Raw genomic sequence first — 23,860 nt, 5'->3', positions numbered from 1 at the left:
TCTGTAAAACTGGTCTGAACAAGTGGGGCCCCTGTCTAAAGGGACAACATGCATGGCTGTGGCACTGAGCTGGATAACCCCAGTCAGGGACAGCATGTGGAAGCACGAAGAAGAGCGACCTAAGGAGAAGGCAGATTATTCACAGAGGGAAAGGCTAAAGCAGCAGTCCAGAGGCAGAGCTATTAGCATATGAGAAGCCCATTTGCAGCTCTTAAATGATGAGAGGAGCAGGCTAAAAAAAGAAGATGCTCTACAAGGAGCTGAAGGACCTCATCTGAGGCATAAACTGCCCTCAGTAACTCACATGTGGTGAAGCTTGTAAGAAATCTGCATCTTTCTCCAGGCACCAAACCCCGGGATGCAGGTTACACCTTGGCCAGGGCTATACAAGACACCTGAGTTAAATTCAGCTCCTGGGGGGGAAATCCCAGCTCTCTAAGAAAAGCTTCTGCCCTGAAGGGGCAGCCAGGAGACCCTTCTCCCACCCTGGGATCTGGACTGGGAATGCCTCTCCTGGGGGCACAGGAGCTGGTGGAAATACCCAAGTGAGACAGCAGAGCCAGGGGCTGGCAATCTAGCCCCCAGTTTCCAGCAGCTGCTAAGGGATTTGAGAGCTGCAAGCCTATGGGGTTTTCACTGGGAATTAGAATCCTAAATGCGGTACGTATCACTGCTGGGTGATGGATACACAACAGCACGAGGCCCTGCTCACCTCCATCTGCATAGAGGAGCTCCGACTCCAGCTCTGCCTGTATCCTATTTAAAGTATTCAGTTGCTTGGGAAGGGCTCCAAACCTCTTAACAGACCACTTCTGTCTCAGTGAAATTATCAGGAAGCATAAGAGTGCAATTTATGACTGTAGACAAAACCCTGGCCTGCATTTGAACAAAGCCATGCCAAATCCATATACATCTGGATTCAGTCCGTAAAACCAGGTAGCAGCGGTCATTTAGGCATCCTGCTTCACTAAGAACCCCATACAAAAAAGCTTTTATCCTGTGAATCTATATAAATACATTAGACAGAGAATGAAAACTGCATTGAGATTAGATTTCCATCTCTTAACATCTCCATACACGACAGATGGGATTAGTAAATGAACAGACCACTGAAGGAAGGAGGGAGGATTAACAATGGGAAATAAAAAAGGTCGATAATCAGCAGCAGTGCTCTGGAAAAAGGGACTTAGGACAAATGGCACAAGCGGCTTCAATTTATGCGCTTGGGCAAACGAGAGATACAGAGTATGAAAATGAAAGAACAATCTTCCTTTAATCTGCAGGGAAGGCAGGGCTGGGGCAGCCCACACAGGACATCAGAGCCACTAACAAAGAGAGAGCTCTCCAGCAACATGCTCCGACAACTCTAATCATCCCATGGCCTGGGAAGCTTAGAATCCAATTTCAGCTCCAGCTATTATTGCAGAAGTTTTAATCTCCATTGTCATGCAAACAATTTGGGGGAATGATGGATAGACAAATAAACGAACAAATGAATAAGAATCAGCTCGCATGCTGATGCAAAGGAAGTTTTCCTCCCTGAGATGAGCATCACATGCTGGTGTGAGTTTGTGAATGACAGTCAGGATGAAGATGAACATGACAGGCGGAGGTTATCCTCCTGCTGCTGCTGGCTTTACACCAAGTCCAAAGTTTCTATTCCAGACACAGAAACAAGGAAGCGGGGGCTGCTGTAACAGCACAAAGGCCAACCCCTGTAAACCACCACAAAACTGAGAGATCAAATATTGCCTCCTGTGACAACACCTACATCCAAGCCAGGGGCAGGGGCTTGTTTCAGACAACCACATGGCAGATGCTTCCAGGCTGTAAAACTGGTACCTTGCGCTTACACTGAATCGTTTCACTGGCACCTAAAGGAAATTAAAGATGATTTTATGCAATCAGCTTTTAGTCCATTTACAACTTTCTGCATTAATATTAAGATATACACTCACACTTCTGTTCAGACTGTAAAAATCAGATTAATTCAAGACATTTAAAAGTTATTTAAGCCCTGTGCCTTCTGCATAGCTCCCTCAGAAGGTGAACCATTAGGTCATGGCCTCCCATTTGGATCTCTCTAAAACACATTTGCTGCTTGTTAGCAGATTAACAGATGAGACAGGGGAGTTCACAGTAGCCAAGGTGTGAAAAGTAATTATAGGCTGCTGCATCAGGCTGGGAATAAGGAAAGCCAGTGTCAAGTGTCTGCTCTAAGAGGTGATATCTATCTTTAGTGGAAGAGGAGCAAGGCATAAATGAACCTGTTTGTGTCTTAAGTAGTTGACCTGAATCTTATTGTAGACCTCCAGGTGAAAACTGTTCAAACTCACCACAATCAGTGCAATTCACTCTCCTCAAAGGCCCCCTTTTAGACAGTCAGATTCTGCAGCCGATTCCAGAAGTACTGTTGGAAACAAGGGCTGGTAAAACAGGAGCAAAGCAATAGTGGTTGCAAAGGATAAAGAACTTTCATTGAGAAAACGGTGGGGGTTTTGTTTGGGGTTTTTTCCAAGCCCAGGAAGGGACACAGATGGTTGCTTTTCTTGGAAAAGACCGATATTCTCCTAGAGCTGTGCAAATGAAAGGCAGCCACTCTGATGTGCCTGACTTTGAACAGTAACAAATGCCTCCAATTGACAATCCAAGAAGTTCCCCCACTCTCTAAGCAATATGAAACAAAGACCGTATGAATCTGAAGCTGTGACACTGCAGAACAGTTGTGAGCAAGAGCAGAGTGCTCAGGGACTGCCCGGGTGGGTTTACTGGCAATGCTGAGCAGAGCCATTTGTGGGAAACCAGCTCAGAATACCCTGAAGCCATCTGATAATCAAAACTGCCTTAGCATGTTCCTGGCTTCTTGTAACACTTGTTGTCTTCTGCCTTGTACTGCGGTTGTAAGCTCTTTGAGGCAGCGTTTAGAGCTTTGTATGAGTGAAATGCAGGGGCCATCAACTTCAGGGCGATTTGTCACTGACACTGACAGAGGCAGCTTTGTCCATCACCCCAGAGCCAGGGCATCCCACACTGCCCTTAAACACAGAACAGTGAATGACGTGATAGGATGTGTCCTAGTAGGTGTTCTCCGGTTGTATGACTTACTCATGGGGTCAAAACTTGGTTGTTGTGATCCTTATGCATCTTGATGCAAATTCACATCAAGAATGTGAGTGACACTATATCTGAATACTATTTTACACCAATACTTCTTCTATTTTAAACCTGCATAAATAACTGCATGAGTTGTAGGGCGATGGAATATCATCCCTCTGGGGTTGTATTTCTTTCTCTAAGCCACTCCTCTGGTTCCTCAGAGGCAAAGCTCCAATGTGGGATTTGTAAAGTAAGGAAGATCAGATACCGAAGAAAATCAGCTTATATTTTTCTTTTCAACACCCAAACCCCACCAGCATTCCAATGACTAGATAAACATTGCTGCAGTGTAAGTGAAGTAATTTAGCATTAGCAGTTTCATCAGTCAGAGGTTATGACTTATGCATTTTTGGAGTTCATGACTGATTCTTTATGCATGCACAAGAGCTAATTGCATCCAAGAGAATTCTGTGCCTGTTGGTCTGGAGGTGTATTGCCATATGTTTGGTGTATACTTAATTAACACAGTGCAGCTGCACTGCTTTCCATCTGTATTATAGATTAGATTTCTATTGCATATCTAGGCAGGAGTCCCGCAATTCATATTTATTAAAATAATTACCCTAAGATTTAGAAGGCTGGAAGTACTCAGTCAAGCAGCCCAGCATTACCTTGCACGAGGAATGTTATTCAGCTGTGAAGAAATCCTGACTCGCAGGAGCACTGACATGCAGGCAGGCAGAACAGCAGGCTGGCAGGCAGAGGTTAAAACAGAGCCCACTGAGCAGTTTTTCCAGGTCCTGGTTCTCAGGTATGAAGACTGCTGAAGTGTGACTTGGTGATACATAGCATGGGTCACATCTTCTTTTAGCCTCCTGCAATCTTTTTCTCTAGGCATTGGAAATGTAAAGAGTAGATTTTACAACTATTCAAAATTCATGTGCCTGTGCAAGTTGTTACAGGTGTAGAAGCCTTGAGTAAGGGTGCACGTAGGCACTGCAGTCAAGTATCCTTCCACTAACTTCTTTCCCACTGTACAAACCCAGCTTGCATCACAAATACACCGAGGTCAGGAGGACAAAACCAATCCAGAACACAAACACATGGATTAAATGTGACCTAACTGCAACATTCAGATCCAGGCTCTAATTCCAACCTCCAATACCTTCCAAGAGCCTGGCATAGCAGGACCCAGAGCTGTGGGTTGGCTTTGATAAGAAGGGGACATTCAGCATTTTATGTGACTGTTATTGCCTTGCCCAGCTCTGAGCTGCGGAAGGAATCTGCCTAATTACAATCCAAAGCTATGCAATTACAGACAGCAGCACATGGCTGAGAAAGAATCAAATTTACTCTTCCTATCCATTCATAAAGGCATTGATAGCATTTCCAAAGCCGGTTAAGACCTGCCGATAGGAGAGCACAGATATCCAATCACCTGCGGAGCCCAAAGGACTCAGCACAGCAGTTGAAGCTGCTCTCACCCCACACATCACTGACCTACTGCATGGCTCAAAACAGTGTCTCCAGTCCCACTGTCTGCTAGAAGCAGAATGCAGACTGACAGTCACTTCTGATGGGCTGATGAACAGATATCTGCTGGCAGCTGGCACCTGACAAATGCTTTGGCAAAAGGCACTGATGGGAGAGATCTCACGAGTTAAGTTTCCCAAGGAGGATTATCCACACATATTTACTCTTTCAAGTAAGCTGCATTTTTAGGGCTCTTCATTTTGGAGTCTAAAAGTACTCTCTACCTGCTCAATATAGTTTTTGTACATGGAAAAGGTAACTCATAAAACAATCCGTGTGTGAAGAGCTGTGTGTCTATACAAAAGAGGCAGTTTCCCACATGTCCCCAGCAGGGTCCTGCAGCAAGGCAAGCTGTGGAGTCCACAGAGCCCGACAAGGAATCTCCCAAGTGAGTGGAGATAAGGGCATAAGGTACAAGGCATTTTAATGGCGTGAGTTATGGTACCTGCTGTGAAATGCAGATTCTCTGCTATTAGCTAGTGTTATTGTTCCCCCAGCAAAGAACAGGCAACAGAAAATGCCTGTTCCCAGTCTTCTGCCACACATTGCTAGATGCCACTGCACTGATAAATAATGCCAAGATGCTGAGGTCTCCAAATGCTGTAGCAGGCCCCCAAAGGGGAGGTGTTCCTATGTGTAGACAGCATTCAAACCAGATCAATACCATTCAGCTCTTCCTGTGCCATTGCTGGGCTCAGAACAGATACAGAAGCTGCTTGTACCGGCCCAAGAGATGCTGAGGAACAGCACAGCCGGTGTCCAATTCTGGGGAGCTGGGTAAAGCACCCATGTCCTGACATCCCTCTGGTTCTTGTGTAAAGCAGGAGGAAAGCAGACTCAGATACCACTTAAGCACCAGCTGATGGTTTGGAACAGAGCTGTAAATCTGGGAGCTGGGGGGGAATTGCTGGGTCACTTTGAATTGGCGGCTTCTGCAGCCCTTCTGTTAGGCTCATTAGCATAGAAATGTCCAAGCCGAAGAATCCTGGCTGGTTTACATTTAGATTTGAATTATAACAGCCTTGCTATAACTGGAGGGCAGAGATAGGGAAAGGCCTAGGAAATGTGCTTAAACAGCTCACGGCTTGGTTTTTATTTAGGGATTTTTGCCTGCTTTAAGTTGGCTGTTGTTTGGAAACAGCAGAGAGCAACAACACTACTGTTAAAGAGAAACTCCAGCAGAGGATGCAAGAGAAGGAACATGGGAGCTTTTGCTGAGAACTTGAATGCAGTTCCATTCAGCCATCCAGCAGCCACAGCTCAGAGGCTGCTTTGTGCATCTGAGCTTTACAAATATCTCCAAATCCCCAGGAGCAGGCTTAAGGGATTTTATCCATGTGTCAAATCCCCAAACTGAAGCAACATACTGACAGGCCTCAGCTGCCACCAGGTTACCCTCAACAGTATGGAAGGTGCTTAGTGTCACACCAGAGGGGAAAAAAGGGCTAAGAGTAACTTTAGAGTCTTCCCTTTGCTTTGCATACCCCACTCTGCTCTCCATAGCAACCTCAGCCATAGCCAGCATCAGAAGCATCCTGAGCCCTAAACAAGCCATGCGGTGGTACAGCACAGGACCTGCTGGGACCACCCGAACCAGCACGCTGCTCAATCACAGGCAGAGGCACATAAATCAAGCACCAAAGTGAGAGCCCTCTCAAGAGCCCATCACACACAGAGAGCGTTTCTGGGTTCCCTCTCCTGTCCTCTGAAGTGTTTGTTTGGGGGTCCCATCCAACCTGGCCTTGAACACTGCCAGGGATGGGGCAGCCACAGCTTCTCTGGGCACCCTGTGCCAGCGCCTCAGCACCCTCACAGGGAAGAGCTTCTGCCTAAGAGCTCAGCTCAGTCTCCCCTCGGGCAGGTTAAAGCCATTCCCCTCGGCCTCTCACAACATTGGAACTAACGTTATAATCTTCACTCAAAGCACTGCCTTGTGACATCCTGCATTCGCAGAAGCAGAACCTCCTCTCTTAGTGGAAAACTATTCTGTAAATTAACCTAATCCTTTGAAGACTTTCAGCACATGAGCACAGATTTTCTTGCTGGCTGATGGTTCATTTTTATACCTGAATTCTCAGGCAACTCGGAATCATGGTTGAAAATTTCATGCTGCATAAAGCTGCTTATCAGCATCAAAAGGAATGAATTAAGATAGTTGGGAGAGGAGAAAAAAAAACACGTATTTGCCAAGTAATGCTTATGTTCCACTAAAAGAGCATAGAGGTGGGTTTGCTTTTCAACTTCAGGGGAAACTGATCCCCCTTTTCTTGTCCCTTTGAAGTACATCTGACTCTCAAAAGCCGTACAAGAATAACCAGGCTGTTTGTACATAAAGAGCTGTCAGGGAAACTTTCTATCACGGTAATCACCAGCTCTTCATCCCACAGCATCCTCAGCAGAGGAACATTAATAAACATTAAAGAGGAGCATAAACCAGGCGCCTTTCTCATTAACAGTGGAAGAGTCTGCCAGCAGAGGTCAGTCCCCAGATGGGGTTGAAGGGCAGTGTAAGCATGAGAGGATAAATTCAATGTAAAGGTCATCTATATGGATTAAATGATCTGAGCAGTCATTTCCAGAGTCATCTTCTGCAATTAATATTTCATTAAAAATAGAAACACTATAAAGTTTAGCTTTTAACCAGAAAAATTACTTCATGTCCCATAAAACCTTTAAATACAAGACCATGCATGCTTTCTCTCTCCCCTACAAAGGTTAGGCTTCTGTGGTTGGGAGTAACCCAGTAGAACATAGCAACCCAAGAAAGGACACTTCAAGGGCAGTCAGGCTTTGCACCTTAAAAAACACTTGAAGTCTGCTTCTACTGACCAGAGACAGCATTTAGCAGCTGAAGGGTTGTTTCTTTTCATTCAGTTGAGAATTAAGTGCCATTTCTAATCAAATATTCATCAACATACATAATGAACTTCGAGAACTGGACTAATCCAGGGCCATCAGCAATAGCGTGTTCAGAGAAGGAGGTGATGGAGAAAAGGCACTTGAGGATGTTTAAGTGCAGTCTGCTGATCCCATGGGAGCAGTGCCCTGCACTAGACCTGGTGCGAGCTGTCACTGCTGCCTCCCAGCCCTGCAGAGCAGAGCCTGACCCCACTGCCCCAGGGACCTGTTAAGCAGCTCAGAACCAGCAGCTCCTCAGGAGCTACCATTTCCTTTTTCTCTGCATATCTCCCTGGACCTCTCCTAAAAGTGCCTCCAGCATTTGTTTAGTGCGATGCAAAGTGTTCCGTCTCCTATGACTTTGCTGCCCAAGAACTAGGCCACCAAGCGAGTCGCCAGAGGAATATTTGTTCTTCAGCACTTGAGTTCTTTGTAACCTACTTCCAAGTGTTTAACCTACACCACCTGAAAGAAGTTGGAACAGGAGGTTCAGACTCATCACATGAATTCTTCCAGTTGGAGAATGCAACAGAAAGCCCCTTTGCCTTTACAACGTGTGGGTCCTTTCACTGGGCTGGAGCTGGAGAAGTTTAGGTCTGGTTCCCAACTCTTGTCACTGATTTCCTGCTTGACTTTCAGAAAGGCTTCGCTTCCCTGCCAGTGGAGATAATGCTAACTTAGTTTCATATGAGCTGCAGATATTTTTCACAGTGCTATGAAAATTAGAAGTAATCTAGTTCAAAGACTTGTTTTGCATCCCTCAAAGTCAACCATAAAATTCCCTTCACTTCAATAGTGCAGGATCAATGCTTTTTTCTTTAAATGCTTCCTAGTTTGCTCTCTTTACTCTCGGAACTTGGGGTCGTCCCGTTTATTTTTACTGATGACAGAGACAAAACATGAGATTTGTCATTGTTTTCAAGGGTAGCGGAGTCAAAGACACTGACTTCTTGAAGGTGTGAGCCTTTCTCATTGGTTTTAAGTACCATTCTTGGGAGATGCGACCTTCTCCAGACACAGCTTTGCTCAGGGGGGCGTTCTGAGCAAAGTTTAGGCCACTCTGCTGGTTATCTCCTCACTTGGGAAAGCTGCTATTACATCCAACTTGCACCAGTACTTGCAGGAGCAGCCTGGCTAACCCTCTGCAGAAGGAGGCAGAATCCTTAACAGTCATGGGAGCATTCACCCATCAGGAAACAAGAAGAGACGAGGAAAAGCAATCAGCTTTTCCGAGATGCCACTAAGGAGGTGCACTTAACCACTTCTTACTCAACCCCTGCTGCACATATAAACTCAATTAGCAGCCATATGCATACACACGTATATAAAATACCCTTTAAGTGGCACTTGAACTTGGAAATAAAAGGCAAGTGGTAAAACTGTTGAAGTTAAGCAAAAGACAACACACGCAATGTCACTCCTCCCAGGACCCACGAGGCTCAGGTATTATTCTCATTCAATTACATATGCATTAAAAAAAAACCCTTTTGAAATATCAACTATATTTGTTACTATTCCTGGTTCACAAACAACTGCCTGGTGTTTCTGTTAAGATATGTCAGAGCTGTTAAATGCCTGTATAAATAATAAATGGGAAGGGCATGTACTAAGGCTAAGGTCTCTCTGCATCAAGACACAGACAGCACTATGTTTTATTAATAGCAATTTAAAAACCACAATGAAGTAGGAAAATGGCTCCTCTGCCAGGATTTAAAACTCCTAGCTCACAATCAAGCACAGTCCAAAGGGTAACAGTTCTAACTTCATCACAGGGACTCTACCAGATCATTTAGACTTGTACATATAGATTTAAGAGTCGTAATTACCACTGGTAGCGGATTCTTTTTCAGTGCCATGTATATATTGATTAGTAGGTCTTGGAGTGATGGTGAATCCAATGTTGCAGAGCAATAGGTTACCTATAAGCACTGTTTGTAATCACCTAGAACAGCTTCTAATGATGTGCCTTCCTAGACAAGGAAAAGGTTTTCTTTAATATGCTATTACAGTTTACTAACCCCTTAAAAATAGGAAGAGTGAATAATGCTGTGTTTAGAAAGCTTTTCCATGTCTAGCTTTGTTCCTTTGCACACTCCTTCTGTTTTCTGCATGGTCTTTTGGCAGCTTGAAACCACTTTCATAGGGCCCTCACCTTCAGAAGACAACACAACTCCTACAGGGAAAGCAGTGTTATAATGATGCTGATAGTCACTACGTACTGCTGGGGTATTTGTCACCTTAACTAGGTTGCTGGCCTGAGCATTCATGCCTGGTCCCATATACAGATGATACTTCAGAAGTGAAGGCGACTTCTGCCTCTAAAATATAACCTATTCCATGATATCTTTGGGACAGCTGTGATGATCTTCCTCCCATTTCTATCCCTGGTTACTTGTGCTACGATTATGGAAAAATATTATGTCATGGATGTGCGCACACCAATTATTTCAGTTGAAAGAGTCTTGTGCATTTCTAAAAACAAGCCTTCTAAACCCCTTTATATCCAATAGGCAGTGACAGACGGAGCCCAATTTACATAAAATGACACGAGCATCAAGTTCTTTTCAAGTAAGTCAAAGACTCAAAAATAGCAATCGCAAACACTCAGCCTCACGATGCGCGCCTATTACAGTTGCAAAATCTCTGGTGATGGTTACGATTCTTTCTGCTTTTGCACTTCAAAACCGACTTGCAGCAAGCAGCCAGCACACAGCTCTTTGCAGATGGCTTTGAAGAACAATCCTGTTCTTCAAAACAAGAACTAGGGCGTAATCAGTTAAAGAACTAGGGCTTGGGTATAACTTTTTTGATATATTATAATGCATAATAAACCTGCAGCACAGCAGCTGAAAGGACACTTTTTACAGCTCCTCTATTTAAAAAAATCCCTGTTCTGTGCTTTCACATAATAAGACTTCGAGAAGGGTTTAGATCCCACTTAGATGACCAATAATGCCTCAATACCCAGAACACGGCCTGTGTTGTGAGAATGCAACTGAAGAGTGGATATAACACACCTTGTTGCCTACACCCATGTCCTTGGCAGATAAAGCACAGTAAAGGACTTAGGGAGAAAAATCCTTGATCTGCCCTCAGTGACATGGGTCAGTGGTGGTCTTGCAGTCCTGAGGTAATGGTTGGACTTGACGATCTTATAGGTCTTTTCCAACCTGGTTGATTCTATGATAGAGATGTCATCCCCCACTGGCCACTTATGCGTTCACCTACAACCTTCTCAGTTGCAGTAACCTTTTCTATGCATTATTTGGGTGGTGGTCTAAATAAATAGAAGTAAATTCTATTAAATAAAATAACAGAAATAAATTCTACCAAATTAAATAATAGAAATAAGTTCTATTTATTTAAAGGGTGGTGAGAGACCAGATCTCTCCTGTCACATCTTCATCCCAAGCGCCTGTTCCCATAACAAATACAACCTGCTCTCTGTGCTAAAGAACAGACATATAATACTTCCTTATGTTTCCGTATCTCACATACAGACACTCTCACCCATCCAGAGCCAAGAGCAGGTTTCCCTTTCAAACATGAGGTTCAAAAGTTGCTGTGGAGGTGTGGATCTGCTCAGCATAGCCCCGTGTGCACTGCAGCAGAGCTGCCTTCAAAGAGGAGAAGATGGAAATGTCCCTGTTTTCTATACTTAATATCTTATACCTGGAGTAATTCAAGTTAATTTTATAGATGCCAAAGGAAAACAAATCCCATCTATGGATACAGTTTACAACTGGAAAGAGTGTTCTACATGTAAATAGCATTAAATCAAATTCCTCTTTTGGGGCCAGCTTCCAAGAGCTTTGACTCCAGTGCGTGCCCTGCCACCCTGCACTGCACACAGTTGTGCTCTAGGAGTGCATCTTTTCATTCCATGACCAAAATGCTGGTGAGCCCCAGTGTGTCCACAGCCAGGGTGAACATGTAACATCTAGGTACAAAACAGCTCAGAGATGTGCTGCATGGAAACATGGCTTTTAAGGACAAGGAGGCAGAAAACTTAAGCACAGCTCTGGGTCTGTTCTCTCCTGTCTTAAATACAGTCCTAAGGTTTTGAAAGAGTGACTGCCAGACACCTCATGAATAGAAATGCACTTTTTAACATTACCCAGCTGAAGGCCAACCTTTACTTATCGACAGCTGTATGTTGTGTATGAAAGGAAATCACTGAAAGTCAAACTAGCCCATTTCCTTGCTCAGACCTTATAGGAATCCCTTATAGAGCTGGAACAGCTGTGAATTAATACCTTATGAATATAAATGAACTCCCCAAACAACTTATTCTGCTCCTGGAGTAAACTGGAGATGCAAAATATCAAAGCAGTCTCAAAGAATGAACTTTGCTGATATTTGTCTTAGATTAAAAAAACCCTAATCTTTGTTAAGCCTCACCTAAAGTTTGAATACCAGCAAGTCCAGAGGCAGAGAACCCTGCACTGGTGTGCAATAAGGACAAATGCCCCATTGTTCCTGCAGAAGCATCACAGAGATATAAGCTTCATTTAACACCCCACCACACCTGCCCTTCACTAGAGCTCACATCAGGCAAACAACACTCTTCCAAGCCAGGATCAGAGCCTGTGCTCCATCCAAAACTCCAGGTGCACAAACACAGCCTTTCTGAATGGGAACACTGCAAGATCCCAAACACACTGAGCCCTGCAGGAGGATGGAAGAGAGCACAAGAGCAATAGCGTTTCCTTGCAACTGCCTGATCTGATACCCTTTCATCTCAGCAATGAATCGTAGAAAATCCCAGCCTGGTTTGGGTTGGAAGGGACCTTAAAGCTCCTCCAGCTCCAACCCCTGCCACAGGCAGGGACCCCTTCCACTGGAGCAGCTTGCTCCAAGCCCCTGTGTCCAACCTGGCCTTGAACACTGCCAGGGATGGGGCAGCCACAGCTTCTCTGGGCACCCTGTGCCAGCGCCTCAGCACCCTCACAGGGAAGAGCTTCTGCCTAAGAGCTCAGCTCAGTCTCCCCTCGGGCAGGTTAAAGCCATTCCCCTTGGCCTATGGACCAATGGTGCTATTGCTCCAAGTGTCAGGCTATAGCTCTCCAGCCCTTTGTAAACATTAAGCTCTACATCAGACCTGGGACAAAGATAAGCATTTTCATAGCCAGTATCCACCTCCGTATGTAAAACAAAGATCTTGAAGGATTCCCCTGCTGCTCAGCAGCCCAGCATTTGAACTGCAAGCATTCAGGCAGGTTTAGTAATGCTATTCTTTTGGGTTTTCTGCTAATTGGAGAGCAGACGTTTCCCTGTTCAGCCAGGACCTGCCTGTGCACTCTGCACCATACACACACACAGAGGCTTTTCAAAGGGAAACTTCAAAGGGAAAGACCTGTAGCCACCAGAGCATACGCCAACGTGTCCTGTAAAGACCCCAGGCCAAGAAGAGAGGAGGAAGTTACAAACCAGCCCAGCCTCACTTGTTTGCAAAGCCCCCAGTGTCTGAATGCCAAAAAGCACTCATGATGCTAAAAGCATTGGCAAAGCATCAACAACAATTCTGGAGGGAAGAAGGGTAAAGTTAATCACAGGGTAATGAGGTTGGTGTTAGCCCCTTGCTTATGCAGGAGAATTCCCAGTTTCCCAGTGCAGGAGTCTTTAGGATCTGGGAAAAGTACCCCCTGGCAATGACAGAGGGGGAAGTGGGAACCAGAGTCACTGGGTGCTCAGACCACGCTTTCCACCAGCGGACACATTTTGCCCATCTCTGAATTACACCCTACATGACGGGGTAAGTCCAGGACTATTAACCTGGATGCAGATGCTCCCAGATCCCAAGGGAGCATAGGACCAGCCTGCCTGCACCGTGTCCATAACCACCATTACAAAGCACCTACGTACTTATAGGGCTGCTCAGGACCCACCACTGCCTCAGAGGTGTGAGCACACACCAGACAGCAGCATGCTCCAAAGGCTGGCATCTGCTCCCCCAGAGGCAGAGCTGTGCTAGGTTATCACCACAAGGGCCAGGAAGCTTTCCTCCTTCATCCCAATGCTCCTGCTTCGCTTTGCTCTCCCACTCAAATCACTGATGGTCTCTATCGAGCTCAGGAGGAATGTGTCCCCACCCAGCTGGGAATTTAGGCCAGCTGCTGAGCCCAGCTCACCAAGACAATGAGGCTGTTGACATGCTCATCATTTAGCACAGGCTCCACCTGCCTTGCTCCATTATTCCAAGTCTCTTCCAGGATAGCTGATAGCAGCCTTTGGCTGCATGGTGAAGGACGTCTTGAAGAGACAACTGCCCTGCAGAGTCACTCAGCAAACCTGTTTCCTAAGAGCTTTCCTCACCTCCCTGGCTGGCATGATAAATACATCGAACTGTACACATTTGTTTCGCATCTCAGCCAAGCAGATGGCTTGGGAGGACTGAGGGGATATTAAATTAAGCTGAGGTGAACCTTCTGGGAAAATTCAAGGGAACTTAATTGTATAGTATTAACTTTTACCTATTTCTCCCTTTTTATTTGGCAAATACTTATGAGCAAACTCTGCATTTAATGAGGAAGAAAGCCCTGATGAAAGGAGATGTTTTTTCAACATCTTTAACCTGAATTCCTGCTGGTGCTGAGTATTTCCCCACCGGAATGCTTACAGGTGATGAGGTTACCCTGCCTTTTTTTTACTGATTACACCCCAGGCTAAATTAGGTCCAGGATATAGATACAGATATGTAGAAAAACTTCAAGATAAACATAAAATATTAAACTCATCAAACAGAGCCCTAATCCCTCTGCAATTTGAAAGTGCAATTGTTATGTATCATATGCAATGTACACAGTTTTATTACAGAACAAAGAGAGCTGCACACAGTTTTCAATGGCACGGATCCCTTGACAGACCGGCTCTGCCTCTAAATTTGTCCAGGATAAACTATGGTGCAGAGGTGCCATTTCCAGCAGCCAGGAATAGAATCAAGGCTCTCTCCCTGACCCAGCTCTGGCTAACGGATACAGTTATATTCTGAACAGACCCACTCCAGCAGGGAATTGCTCAGTCACCTTGAGTAGTGAAGGACTTGGGAAGGACTAACCCTTCCTAGTTAAAGGAGCCTCTTGTGTAAGGGCTGAAGTCCAATGACAAAGTAACCCACAGGAGGGGTCTGTTAATGGGAAATGGAGCCTTTCAGCTCCAGGCTTCTCATTTAAATTGTACTGGTGCAAGGCTAAAAGTCATCCACTCCTGACAGCTAACTGCCTGCCTCTGAGCAATGCAGCACTGAGTCCTGTCCAGGCCATGGACAGATAGATAACCACAGCATCTTATATTGGCACTGACAAATATAGATACTACTTATGTAAGAAGGGGCTTTGGGGTCATTGATTTCTTAGGAAGATGTTCCTACTGATTTCCAATAGAAAATTCTGATCTTAAATATTGTATAAAATGGCATTTTGATATTATTAATGTCATCTACTGAACAATATGCTTAATCAAAGTGTAAATAACGATGATGAAAATACATACTTGGCACTGTGACAGTGCAAAGAGCAAAGTCTCTTATATAAAGAGCAAAAGAAAACACTAGGGATTAGAGGGAAGGGAGTAATAGCCCCTCACTTCTAGGCAAGGAGGAGAAAAGAGCTTGCTGATGCTGTCCAAGGTCACATGAAGAACCTTAGAGCTTCTGCCTGTCGCTTGAACGTCCCATAGATGGTATCTTGATGTCTCCTGTACCAGTGAATCACCAGGGAAAAGGAAGCTTTCCCCAGAGTGGCAGAGATACAGGAGGCTCGTTTTGGGTTAAAGCCCAGCTTGAAATACCAAAGGAAAGACAACATGAAGTTTATCAAGTAAAGAAATCTTAAAATAAAAGGATTTAGGAACACTGTCATGATCTCAGTGCTTACATCAAGCACAAGCTGTGCATATCTTCATATTATATTTACTGTTATGAAAACATAAACTGGATTACCAGGGCTTAGTGCTTAAGCAGTCTGCTTCAGAAGGAAGGCAAGGAACTTCAGCTGTTCTGGTATTACAGATGTGATTCAGACAGGACAGGGAAAAGACAAGGACCTGGATGCTTTCCTGTTCAAAGCACAATTATACCAAATAAAAATTACATACCACAACCTTACCAGCTCATATACATAAACCCAGACAAGGCTGGAGGTTCTGAACTGAGCAGCCTCATCCCTGTAAGGAGCTCTCTGAAATCATTTAGAGTTTAAACATCACTTTCCTGAGGTTATATGGAACCCATCACACTCACGCTGAAGGGTAGGGAAGTTTCACCACTGCTTTCAGGGGATGATGTTACTACGTGAGGTACAATTGTTAAGTGTCATAAGTGGGAATAAGGCTCCTTTGAGTGGGAAATTTGCAGTCAGCAACCAAACCCAGTGTGACCAGTGGAGCTCTCTCCAGGATGAAAACAAAAGCACTGTGGATTCCAGGCATTACAGTTCATTTGCACTGCAATGAATGAGTCTGGAGCAGCGCACAGTGAATAAAGACGGAACTTAAACGCCGTTTCATCCAGGTTGATGCCCAGATTTACTACTTATTAGGCAGATCATATCCACATCTCCACTCAGCCACACTTGTACAGCCCCGCTTTAATTGCAGAGCTTTAACTACACTGCTTTCCAGTTTGCTTCACTGGATTTAAAGTAATACTAAAAACCACACACTAAAAACACAGTAGCTCCAGCTACTCTGAGCTTAAGGAGCTCAGCAGCCTGGGGAAGGATGGCTTCCGTTCCTCCTGCCTGCCTTCCTCAAAGCAAAGCAGAGGTTTTGTACCCCTAAGAAAAGTTCAAATGTGAGATGTTTTTAGGAGGTGCTTTTGATCCAGCACTAGATAGAAGAGGGCTGAAATCTCACTGCTGCTGCTATAGATTTGCAGGGGCTTAACTGCCCCGTGAATACAAAAGGAGCAAAATGTACCTTAAAATGTGCAGAAGTCAAAGGAAATCCATGTGCTGAATCCAGCAGCTTAAAGGTCAGCCACAGCTTTTACTAAATCAGGAGTTCAACGCCTGCTTTGTTTCTCATTTATGCCAGAACTACCCAAAAAACCCCATCCAAAGAAACCAACCCATGGCACTTCTCCCTCCCCATTCCCTGGCCAAGCTAAGACCTGTTTGTAACTTCCATCCCTTGGTGTGGCTCTTACAGCTCTCGTACTGATCACAGGGAAGAGGTAGAGCAGCTTCTGTGCCAGTCACAATACACAAGGCTGACAGCTCCAAATGGCACGCTGCTTTTGCAGACAACACCTGTGAGACATTTGAATTCTGACTTCTCTCCTTCTTCTATGGGCAAGACAAGAATAAAAACACAGATCTGGGCTCCTGCTTGTTGGGAGGGGGGTGGTGTTAATGTTTTGTTCAGCTTGGTTTTGTTTGCTTGTCTGTTCCAAAATAACCTTGGGAAATGAGCCTGCTGCATATCACTCCCCTAGAGAAATGGAAATTGTGTTATCTGTGGTGGTTTGTACCTGGAGGAAGGGTGGCGAATCAGTGATTGCAAGAGAATGGATTCGTCGTCAAGTGGGTTTTTTATGAAGGCATCAACTCGGCCTCAGCATTCGAAGAGTCCTATCTACAGGGAGAGCTCCGCAATAGGAAGAACAAGATATCACAAGTAACAAATTCAGAAATGCTCGCTTTTCTGCAGGCATCTCCATGTAGTACCTCAGAGAAAATAAAGACTGAGAGGAAAACACAATGTGCCTTAACTACCTGTAGTAATCTGGAAAGGAAAGAGGCTTCTTCACAGCAGGCATGGGAATGAAGGAGCAGATGCTGGCTTGAACCTCAGTTTGTGCAAATAACAGAGAAAAATCTTCTAAGACAGCAAGGAAATTAGAAAATAAGAGGTGCTCAGAGGGAAGCTGTGAATCCACCAGCCCTGCAAGCTGTGATGGGAAGAGCCAGACACAGGATTCAGGACTAGACAACAGCTTCACTGATGGAAACTGCAAAATGGCAATTTCCCTGTGCAGCAGTGATGGCATAAAAGGGACCACACAGCCTTTTGTGTCTCTTCAACTACTTATGACTGTGCATAAGAATCAGCTGCCCACATGCATAAAATATAAGGTAAAGGACCTGAGGTATCTACAGAGACAAGAACCGTCATTCAACTTCATCCCAAGGTGAAGGCCACAACTGATTTATTCTTATAATCTGTTTCTATTCATGCAATACTTAAACACACTCAGAGAAACAAAGCAGGGATTGAATATGGTGACTGTCCCTTTGCATATTCATTATTTTTATTAGCAAGTTCACTCTCATCACAAGCTGCCTGCTCTCTCATCTGGGAGAAAAATACATTTATAAGGCCAAGTTTAAAATCAACTTTCCAAGCATGACCAGAGAAGGGGAACATCATGCACATTGTGTAACTCTGCAGCAAATACGTTAGAACACAGTTCTGAAGATCAAAACTAAACCAGATAAGACAACTCAGACTGTGTGTGAAGCACACACGTGTACACACGCTCATAGGTGGTACTGTCAGAAAGCGATGGAGACACACACCAGGGAGGAGAGGAGTGATTTCTGTGCTGATGAATGGACAAATGGCATCTCAGGAGATGCTGCCCAGTCCAGCACGGTTGGGTGGGATGAGCAGATTCCAGCAAAGCTCCCTGGAAGCAGCCCCAGGCTGGGGGGCTTTCAGAGATCAGGGTCACCCGACCCAAAGGCTCCCTAAATTGAGCATAGGACAACACCACTGACCAGGGCTTTCCTGCAGCTCCAGGAAAACACAGCCTGCATTTCTAGTTTGTCAGCATCCTTTGCCATAGAATCATGGAATTGTTTGGGTTGGAAGGGACCTTAAAGCTCCTCCAGCTCCAACCCCTGCCATGGGCAGGGACCCCTTCCACTAGAGCAGCTTGCTCCAAGCCCCTGTGTCCAACCTGGCCTTGAGCACTGCCAGGGATGGGGCAGCCACAGCTTCTCTGGGCACCCTGTGCCAGCGCCTCAGCACCCTCACAGGGAAGAGCTTCTGCCTAAGAGCTCATCTCAGTCTCCCCTCTGGCAGGTTAAAGCCATTCCCCTTGGCCTGTCCCTGCATCCCTTGTCCCAAGCCCCTCTCCAGGCTTCCTGCAGCCCCTTCAGGCACTGGAGCTGCTCTCAGGTCTCCCCTTCAGGAGCCTTCTCTTCTCCAGGCTGCCCCAGCCCAGCTCTCTCAGCCTGGCTCCAGAGCAGAGCTGCTCCAGCCCTCGCAGCATCTCCATGGCCTCCTCTGCCCTCGCTCCAACAGCTCCACATCCCTCTTGTGCTGCTGACCCAGAGCTGGGTCAGGGCTGCAGGGGGGATCTCCCCAGAGCACAGCAGAGGGGCAGGATCCCCTCCTTGAGCTGCTGCTCATGCTCTATGGGTGCAGCCCAGCCCAGGGGGGTGGTCCTGGGCTCAAGCACCCACTGAAGCTGGGTCATGGGGAGCTTCTCATCCACCCCACACCTCACCCAGTCCCAGTCCCCCTGCCAGCCTGTGTCCTGCTGCCACCATTCCCCCTTGCTGCCAGGCTGGTGGCTTGCTCAGCACCGCTGCACGTGCTCCAGGTGCTAGGACACTTGTCCCTGTTTCCTAATCCAATGTGATGTTCCCAGCGACAACAAGGCTCTTGCTGCTGACTTTCCAAACTGCACAAAAGGGAATTTTCCAGCCTGGCACACTGCCTACCTGAATTCTGGAGGAGTGAAAAAGGAGAAAACAAGTTTTGACTAGTAACATTTAAGGTGACACTATCAATCACTGGCAAACTTCAACAACTCCAGCTAATTTTTGCTCAGGATGATAAAATACTCTGCTGGTGAAGAAAATAACCAGGAGTTTCATGCAGGGCTATTTTTCTTCTTATTTACTATTTAGAAGAAAAATCATGTTAAAGCTGCAGTGTTTTTAATCAATTACAGACAAGGGAAACTGAACTATGCACAAAAAAGCCTACATTTTGAACTGGCTTTCCTTGCTTTCATTTAAAACTTCACAGTTTGGATTCATTTCTTTTACCCTAACAAAAATCCAAACTGTTTCAAGAGAAACTGATACTCGTGAACATGCTCCTTTCGTCTGCCTTTGAAGAAAGAGGAGTCTGAAATAGAATAGAATTATTCACCCAGCTCTAGACTCGGAACGCTTCCCTGGAGGCGTAGATCTGGCAGCATGTAGGTGAATTTGATTTCTTACTCAGACAAATTATCTATGCGTTATTAATATTAACACATGCTTAGAGGAACAAATGGAGAAGGTATTCAAAAATACAGATAAGGATAGAGCCCCGGGCCTAGGCTCCTGGCACTGCAAATGAAGAGGGCCAACAGCCTGGGGCAGAGACCAGGAAAGGTGTCAGAAACAGCTGGTGACCTCTAAGTGACCGCTGAGACAGAAGCTCATGGGTACCAGCTAGCATCAGAAGGGATGGTGCACGTCTTCACATCCTGCTTCTGCCCTGGAGAGCAGCTTGTGGGCACCTCTGTCTGTGTAACCCTGTAACCACACAGAGAGCAACCAAGCACAGCGTATGCTGGTGTTCTCAGCAGGATCATGGAATCCCAGACTGGTTTGGGATGGAAGGGACCTTAAAGCTCCTCCAGCTCCAACCCCTGCCACAGGCAGGGACCCCTTCCACTAGAGCAGCTTGCTCCAAGCCCCTGTGTCCAACCTGGCCTTGAACACTGCCAGGGATGGGGCAGCCACAGCTTCTATGGGCACCCTGTGCCACCGCCTCACCCCTTTCTCACAGTTCCTATAGAACAGCTTTTTCACTAGTTTACAGAAAAGCTGTTTTAATTTGATAATCTCCTTAACAGCTTGATTTCTTTAATTATATTTAAGCACTTAAGCTCCTCTTGAAATAATAGTTTGAAATATTTGGTATTTAAGAATAGCTATAATTCTGTCTATTTGCACAGAATTACCTTTCCTGATCAAAAGCTCTATTTCAACAGTCTAAGAATTACGATCAAATAGTGAAGTGCATAAAGTCAGTCAGGTTTATTGGGATGAGAGTGAAAGGGGTATCTGATGTCTAGAATTAATGTGAGCTGTACACTTCTCTCTACATCTTATTATCTCTATCCATAAAATACAGACCCTAAACAACACAGTTTCTCAAATTTCTACTATTCTTTTTTTTAAACGCTGATGTCAGTGCTTAAATCACAAATGTGATTGCTAATGTTCCATATTGCAATGCCCCATCCCTGGAAGTGTTCAAGGTGGACGGGTTTGGAGCAAGCTGCTCTAGTGGAAGGTGTCCCTGCCCACGGCAAGGGGTTGGAACTGGATGAGCTTTAAGGTCCCTTCCAACCCAAAGCAGTCTGGGATCTATAAAGGAGGTTTAGTTTTGCATCTCAGTGCTCCTGTACACCCAGCACTAAAGCACAGCTACCTCCCCAAGGAGGCAAAACTTCAAATACTGTAGCAAGAAAAAGAGTGCATGAGGAGAACTGTCTCCAGGTTGAGAGCATTCCCCATGTTTCTTACTGCAAGGGTGACCAAATACTGGAATGATTTGTCCACAGTGATCATTGAGCCTCCATCCTTGGAGATATTAAAAACCCAACTGCCACTGCCCTGAGCATCCTGCTCTGAGCAGGGGTTAGAGTGGATGGTCTCCAACCCAGGACCAACCTCAGCTGGGCTGCTCTGTGGTTCTGCCCCTTAGCCATAGATCCAGAACAGGCTGCTTCTAGACCTGCTGTCCCGAACACAGTGGAGGGAACTGGCCACTGCTCCAGTGACTTGCGTCCCTGTGTGCTCATCCCTGCATTAAGGTTACAATAGCTTTATAGACAATCCAAGCACTCCATCCCTCTCTCAGAAAGCTTTTAGAGTGTGAATCAATTATAGATCCAGCTCCCAGTGCGCCTTCTAACCAGGCCAGAGATGTGCAATACTCCATTACAATTTACTCCTTCTTCTTGCGCTTGTATCAACTCTCTTGAAACTGCTCCCAACTCCAAGTTCAACTTGTCCAGAATCTGAGCTTTTCAAAAGCCAATTCTTAAAAAGCTAATTAGTTCCCCATAGGCTTTTCTTTCTTTCTTTCTTTTTTTTTTTGACTTGGTAAATATTTCTGAGATGGCTTTTTGTATAATCAGTGTTAGCAGCTCATTAAAATTCACAGTATGTGCATCATTCGGAATGTGACATGGCTCAGCATGGACGCTCAAGCTGCTTAAAAAAAAAAGACAGAAAAGCCAAAGACAAGGATAAAATGAAAGCAAAAAAAAAAACCCACCCCTTTAAGCTGACACCACAGTTAAGAATTCATGACAGGGCAGGAGCCTTCAACCCTGCTATTAGGGGAAAAGTCGAATTGTTCCATGTGCTGACTGCCCTCTCCAGCCTGCAGTTCTGTGAAGAGGATCCTCTCACAGAGAGCTTTAAGGTGCTAGCAAAGACAATTCTGCTATCAGGTAATTGTGTAAGGCTTTCACTCCAAGTACTGTAAGGATTTTTCATGAATTAATAATGAATGAAGTAATTTTAAAAGCCTTTAGTGAATGCAGCCAGAAACAAATAATGCTTAATCTGGGGCATTTTATGTTCCATTAAAATAAACACTTATAAAAAAGGGGGTATTATGGAAAAGAGAAGCTCTCAACTGCTAACATGCCAGCTGCCTCTATCAGGGGACAGTCAGGCAGACAATAATGCTCAGAAATTTGTCCTAATATTTCCTGAGTACCGTTGATGCTTGATGGGTCTCAATGAGGTTTTGGGTCTCAATGAGCAAACACAAGACAAAGCAGGGGGTGGCTGCAAAGCTGCTGCTTCACTTTTAATTGGCCTTCTTTTAGAAGAAGCTCTTCCCTGTGAGGGTGCTGAGGCGCTGGCACAGGGTGCCCAGAGAAGCTGTGGCTGCCCCATCCCTGGCAGTGTTCAAGGCCAGGTTGGACACAGGGGCTTGGAGCAAGCTGCTCTATGGAAGGGGTCCCTGCCTGTGGCAGGGGTTGGAGCTGGAGGAGCTTTAAGGTCCGTTCCAGCCCAAAACAGGCTGGGATTCTATGACATGTGCTCTGTATTGTACAGAATATATACCTCTGTTCATCTACAGATTATAATGACTGACATAGTAGTCCAATTACAACAATGCTACATCATAAACTGATCAGTAACTGTGCATACAGTAAGTTCTTTAAGCACATTTGGCAGAACACCTCTGTGCATCAGGGGGAGGCTGCAGCCTCTCTCCTGCCTCCATGCAGGGCCAGCCCACCAGCTGAGGTTGACTGTGATTAAATCAGAGCCTGGTGTCTCATGACAACCCCTACACAGCCCACTGCTCTATGGTATAAAGGGCAAAGAGCCCACTGCCCAGAGCACTGCAGGGGCTAATTCTGACAAAGGGGTTTGTGTCTTAGTGCCTGCATTAGAATCTAAATTACATGAAATATTGACCAAGGAAGAACCTGCTGTCAGAGGCAGGGTGAAAAGCTTCAATGCCCAAGGAGCAGGAGTCCTTGCAAATAACAACACACCAGCACAGGGAAAAACCCACAGTGGGGATATACAGAGAGAGGGGTGGGCTTTATGTCGGAAAGGAAAGAATCAAATGGAACTTCCTAGGTTCAGGGAACCGAGGACCTTTGCAAGTTGCCAAGCCCAAAAGCACAGGAGATGGATTGTGACCCTGTCCTTGATGGACTCTGCTTTGTTCTGCAACTTGCCCTATGACACACGCAGACTTCCAGCGTGGGATCAGCGTTGCTGCGGGTTTGAGGTGCGCCGACACGGAGCAGTTGCTCTTCACTTGAAATACTCCAGTGTGAAGAGCTTCAGACTGGCGTGAAATTAGCACCAACACCCCCTGCTCCTGGGGACCACTCAAATGCTTCCTCTGGGCTCGTTTTCTGTGCAGAAAAATAACAGCCCGGATAATATATTTGGTGTTTCCTGCTAAGTCAACTCAACAGATTTCAAATCCAAAGTAACGCTCTCAAATGGAGACAGCTCCGTCTACCAAAATGCTGTTAAATTCAGCAGGCTAAAATGAAATTAAAAAAATAAAAGACTAAAAAAAAAAATAAGAAAGCTTTTTCTGCTCCATCTCTCACTACTGAAACTGAGATCTGAGGATGAAAAACTTGGAAGACAGCAGAGCTGCCTGGTGATGCATGAAGCAAAAGAAAACTGAGATCTCTTTTTGTGAGATGTATCAGCACTGCAAGAACTGAACGAACAGAGTTTTCTCTGAAAAGCTGAATGAATAAACATTAGGAATAAAAGACAGTGCGGTGTGGAGGTTAAGACTGGAGATGCTTACTGCAAAGTGAAATTCAGCTTGTCTATACTGATGCTACACTGGAGTCAATTCCTCTTTTTCTGTGAATAACAGA

The 23,860-nt window shown here is 45.3% G+C and overlaps 2 protein-coding genes and 1 long non-coding RNA gene across 9 annotated transcripts in view; 2 read left to right on the top strand and 1 right to left on the bottom strand.

Moving 5' to 3' along the window:
• LOC134167688 (uncharacterized) overlaps positions 1–13,597 on the bottom strand; it is a 51,978-nt gene extending 38,381 nt beyond the window's left edge. Inside the window, exon 1 of the long non-coding RNA XR_009966256.1 lies at positions 13,393–13,597. This is a non-coding gene — a long non-coding RNA (uncharacterized LOC134167688). The remainder of the gene's footprint in view (positions 1–13,392) is intronic.
• RHOC (ras homolog family member C) overlaps positions 1–23,860 on the top strand; it is a 421,559-nt gene that overhangs the window by 323,436 nt on the left and 74,263 nt on the right. Inside the window, exon 7 of one of the 2 annotated variants that reach the window (XR_009966254.1) lies at positions 17,107–17,117. The exons of the other annotated variant lie outside the window; for it this stretch is intronic. The gene's annotated coding sequence lies outside the window, so the exon portion shown is untranslated. Of the gene's footprint in view, positions 1–17,106; positions 17,118–23,860 lie in introns of those variants that run through there. 2 annotated transcript variants of the gene reach the window in all.
• KCND3 (potassium voltage-gated channel subfamily D member 3) overlaps positions 1–23,860 on the top strand; it is a 121,438-nt gene that overhangs the window by 58,430 nt on the left and 39,148 nt on the right. The gene's annotated exons all lie outside the window — the stretch shown is intronic.

Source organism: Pezoporus occidentalis, unplaced genomic scaffold (genome assembly GCF_034315485.1).
Source record: "Pezoporus occidentalis ecotype Australia unplaced genomic scaffold, CSIRO_AGI_Poc_V1 ctg294, whole genome shotgun sequence".
Classification (NCBI taxonomy): Eukaryota; Metazoa; Chordata; class Aves; order Psittaciformes; family Psittacidae; genus Pezoporus; species Pezoporus occidentalis.
Note: the sequence above shows the minus strand (reverse complement) of the source record. Positions and strands in the feature narration are given on the sequence as shown.